The following is a 5353-nucleotide window of genomic DNA, read 5'->3' as shown; positions in this document are numbered from 1 at the left end:
ATATATATATGTTTGCAAGGGTTCTTCGTTGACTGTAGATCTCACCTATTTGCTGTTCGCAAATGGACAGAGTTGTTAGACTCCTGGGCAGAGGCAGGCTCTTGCCCGGATTGGTTTATGAGAAGTTTGCCGGATCAGGCCTTTTAACCTAGATCGTGACTTGATTACCGAATTATGCCTTAGATATAGACCAAAGACTTGTTCCATTCCGCTGCGGTGTGGCGAGACCCTTGAGGATGTTACCCGGATTCTTGGGGTTCAGAGTGAGGGTGAGCCTTTCTTGAGTATTCCTCCAGGGATGCCTACCAGTTATGCCTCTGACTGTAAGGAATTACTCGGTATTCCTTTTCAAAAGATCAGGGGAAGGCATGATTTAGAGATCCAGTTTGGGAAGCTATGGTGGGAATTTACTGGAATACCCCATAGTGCAGAGAGGATGATAGGTGGCCGTGCTCCCCACATTTCAGTTTCTGTGGGTAAGAGACCGTCCATAGGGGGAAGGCCCCTATGGAGGAGGATAGTGCCTGGGTGAGTGAGTCGGTGCAGGGTGAGTCTAGTCACCCTTTGACCAGAGGTGATGCTCGATCATCAGGGCATACAAAAGGAGTTGAGTGCGATACTCCTGATCCTCGTGATGGGTGATGAGGATACGGTACCTCCTCAGGTGTCGCTTACTGATGAGGAGTGGCGAGAGCAGGAGAGAGAGAGGATCCGGGATGCGCATGAGAGGCTATGATTGAGGACGAGCCAGAGGTGTTCTGGGAGGAGGTGGATCTAACCATTGATCATGGTCCTCTTTCAGATAGTGAGATATATTCCCTACGAGACTTCCTTGCATACTTGTTTGGGGATTTTTTTATTTGTGGATCGATCGAAGGGTCGAGCCCATTTGTCAGTGGTTTGGGCAACCAGGCAGCTAGATTACTTGGAGCGAGTGGCATGGGGTCCAGCGGTCGTGGGCTGGCTGCATTATCACCTTTGTAGTGTGGCCAGAGGAGCCTGCTACTTGGGGGGTTCTGCAATCTTCCTCCAGGTCCGGGCATGGGAGCACATCACCATTCCTTGCCCTCTTCCCGGTCGACTGGCGCCATCATTGCCAACGATTCATTGCTGGTCGTATAGAGTGTGGGATTCTGAGAGGCTCCCTTCGCGATTGTATTACTTGTTGTTCTTGGACACTCAGGCTGTAGGGGAGGTGAGTTATGTGCTTTTATCCTTTCTTTCTTTATTTTCTTCTTCTTCTTACCCCCCTTTCTCCTTCTTTATGCGACTTTGACATATCCTTTTTTTTTTTTCCTTTGATTTCCAGATTGACTAGACTCCCATGATAGTTGAGCCCATCCCTGCTGCTTACATGTCTTCTTCTCAACCTTTCAGGACGACGGCTCACTTGATTTGCATGTTTCTGGTGATGGCCACTTTTCCTGGTCGAGTCTACCGTCAGCTTGACCTTCCTCAGACGTCATGTGAGATTACCCCGCCCTGGACTCCCATTATGGTTAGCACCGCCGATGAGGATGCCTATCTGCGAGAGATAGCTCCTTGGATAGAGGAATGGAGGAGTAGGGCTGCCCGAGTTATTCGCAAGGAGGAGGAGGAGGGTATCTCCCTATCTCAGTATGAGGATAGATATAAGGATATCTTGCGGGATATAGCCACTCTGACCGATCACAGTGAGGGGATGATGCGAAAGCTGAGGGCTGCTTACCTTGATGAGGGCCGATTGCCTACTGATGAAATCGCTTCGCTTCATGCTGAGCGTGATTCAGCGATCGAGGAGCTGGATTCGATAGCAGAGGATTTTGAGCATCTATGCCAGAATTTCGATGGGGTGGTGGCGAAGCGTGACTCCGTGAGGGATGAGTTGGAGAGGGTCCAAGCTGAGTTAGAGAGACTATGATCAGTACCATCCTCCTCTTTCGTTGCTCCTACCTTTCTGAACCATTTCTCGACCCTAGAAACCAGAGAGAGTTACCCCCGAAAAACAGAGTTCACATTCAAGGGTATTTTGGTCATTTTACACCCAGAAGCGCAGTATAGTCATCCTTCCATCCCTAGATTATGGGGACAAAAACAATCATTCAAAGTCACCCCAACGAGTAGTGTTTACACTCAGGGGTATTTTTGTCATTTTGCACTCGGGTATTTTGGTCATTCTCAATCGTAGCCTATTATGAACTTGTCCACATCCTTGGCTAACCATCCTCACCAAGGCTATCTCAAACTATCTCAACCTAGCTCCTAATGATCTGGGCTTTTAACCGAACAGTTCACGAGCATGTTTGAAGCATCTTCGAACGAAGATTCCGGGCATGTCTGTGCATCTTTTTCGAAAAGAATTTGTTCGCAACAAAAGTATTCCATGAAATCTTTACAAGTCATATTTTATTTCGAAAATTGGAAAACAAGATCATTTTTTTGAGGCCCTCCCAAGTCGACGCAGATGATCTGAAATCCTCAAAAATACCAACGTCCATTAGAGCATTTCATCAAACATTTCAAAAGCTCGTGGCTTACCTTGTCTTGCCCCTTTGTTCTCGAAATATGACCCGATCCGAGTGTCCACTAACGTTCCTCGCTGTCCATCCTCGACAATTAGTCCAATTTTGGTATGAAATGGAATTTTGGCAAGAAAAACCCAAGAGGGGTAAAGGTTGGAAAGTTTGAAATTTCAAAAGAAGAGGGGTGGGAAGACCCCAAAACAAGTTAAGGAAAAATGGGGGAGAGGCACCCCCGTTTATTTAAAAACCCTCCTGGGCTTGGCGACATGCCTCGTGCTGCCCAAGCAACACGGTCCGTGTCGCCCAACCCTGGGTGCCAAACTTGTTTCAAAAAAATAAATAAATAAATAATATATATATACATATATATACACATGGGCGGCACGCCTCGTGCCGCCCACCCCATTATAATCAAAAACAAATTTTGAAAATTTTGAAAAATAAAAGAGGATTCCAGAATCCCAAGAAATCAATCAGAATGTAAAACAAAATTCTAGATATGTCAGGATTTCAAATTTTATTCATCCCTTGAAAAAGGCTTCTCATGCATTCTCACGATCAAATCTGATCTTGAGACCGAAATTCCTACTGTCCTAATAAACTTCAACAAAACTACTGAAAAATAGTGTTGATCATGAGATCAACTTATTCATGCCAATAAATAAATAAATAAATAAATAAAAGACAATATGTTTGGTTATTCAGTCTTCGGCTTCGAATCAACGTCCTTCTCCTTGAGTTTTGCCACGAAGGCCACCCATCGAGCCAATTCAGCTTCAGCATCTTCCAAGCTAATGTTGGATACGTCCTCATTCGATTTGATTCGTTTATTAGAACAAGAGGTGTTATCTTCCTGATGGGGTACGAGATCCTAAGCTGGAGCACAAGACTCACCACGAAGTCTCGAAGAATTAAGGCATAGTAGAAGAGGGCAGATACGTTCCCACCAAGAGTCATAGTTCGAAGTAGTTGTGGCCATGTCTTTCTTAGCGAGCCCCTCACTAGAAGAGGACTTCTTTCCCTTCCACGACAAACTCGCCTTGACCAGAAGAGTGGAAGAATGCTGACAAAGTGGAAAGATAGGGCGACGATCGATCGCCTCTCCTGGAGAGGTATAATTCTGAGTATAATGAAACTGGTGAAGCACACTCTGAGGGAAGTACCCCTTCATGAAGTGTTGGGCCGCCAGAATTATACATGAATGCCCCATAGCAGGCAACAATAATGACACATTTTTAGGACCCCTGATCACCCAATCGAATGACGACAGCTCGTCAAGAATCCTGCGATAATAATTGACATTCTGGGGTCGAGTGGTGTCAATGACATATGCCAGCCCCAGAGCAGCAGATACATCCATCGTTGATCGAGGAAGCGGACAACAATGATGTGTTCATAAGTCCAAATCTGTAAAAATATGAGTTCCAGAGACCAAAACCAGACAAAAAAAAAAACAAAAATCGAGTTCCAGGGGCAAAATAAATAAAATTATGTTAAAAAATATACCTGCAAAATCAGGACACTGCCCTCAATAAATCGGTCACCTCGCGTGACCCTGTCGTGAAGACCTCGGTATATGCCCCCGCCAACATGGTCGGAACAGTAGTACAACCCGCTCGTTCCCAGAAAGCATGGACTAAAGGAATTAGGGAACTGCGAACCGTCTTACGACCACTTGGGACAAGAACGGAGCCCAACAGCACAAAAAGAAATATACGGATCTATTCGGCGGCTCGAGATTGCTCTCGATTCCATACCAGCAACTCCATATCAACCCACTAATCATGTGAAGAATAAGCAGCCCCCAACAGTTGCGTACCCATGATAGAATGGTTGTCAGTGGCAGTGGAAGGTTGATATGCAATCCCAGCTAGGTTCAGGCCAGAAATCCTGGCGACTTCCTCCAAGGTCGGTGTTGTCTCACCTGTAGGAAGGAAGAAAGTATTTGTTTGGTAGTTAAACCTTTTGGCAAGAGCTTTGAGAAGTGGAAAGTTCACATGGCAAGAGGCCATGTTCAAGATGCCTACAATCGAGATTGAGGGCAGAAGGGCCATGATCTCGGGCCATTGCCGAGCGAAAAGAAACCAACCCCAGAACCACGGCCCAATAACAGGGAAGCCATTGACACATCGAGGAACTTCACCTGATCGAAGGCCCTGCGAAATATGAGAGGGTAGACCTTCAGGGAAGTGCCTGACCCTAGGCAAAGCCTCCTCCTCTCTTTCATTGTCAACCCGCTTGAAACCTTCCCTTTGTTGGAGATTGCATTGTCCTTCTTAAGAGCCATGAAAGCTATTAAAACAGAGGGAAGATGATAAAGAAGGGAGATGATGAAGTTAAGAGGAAGAAATTTGAGTTTGAAAGATGAGGGAAGAATGGAAGGGGGATGATTTTTATCGAAAAAAAAAAAAAAACCCGACCCAAAACGCGTCCTATAGTTATCCACTTCGGTCAACAGCATGCCTGGATAATCCAAAAGGCAAGAAAAAAAAAAAAAATAAACAAACATTTTGGGTACTCGGACGTGGGTGGCAAGTCTTGTGCTGCCAAGGCGACACGATCCGTGTCGCCCAAATTTTATTTTAAAAAAAAAAGAAGATAATTGCTGAACGACACACCTAGTGTCGCCCATGTGCTTTTCCAAACTGCGAAACAATTTTCCAAAATTTGAAAAATAAAAAAATAATTTGCTCCTTGGTGGCACGAGCCTAAACTGCCAACGAATTTTCCAAAATTTCAAAAAAGAATAAAAATTAAAAAGACAATGCTCCTTGATGGCAAGAGCCTAAACTGCCAACCTATTTTCGAAAAATAATAGTTTCAATTTCAAAAAGAAATGCTCCTCGGTGGCA

Source organism: Amborella trichopoda, chromosome 7 (assembly GCF_054954075.1).
Source record: "Amborella trichopoda isolate Santa Cruz 75 chromosome 7, AtrichopodaSantaCruz75HAP2 v2.0, whole genome shotgun sequence".
NCBI lineage: Eukaryota > Viridiplantae > Streptophyta > Magnoliopsida > Amborellales > Amborellaceae > Amborella > Amborella trichopoda.
The sequence above is the reverse complement of the archived record's forward strand: the minus strand, read 5'-3'. Positions refer to the sequence as shown.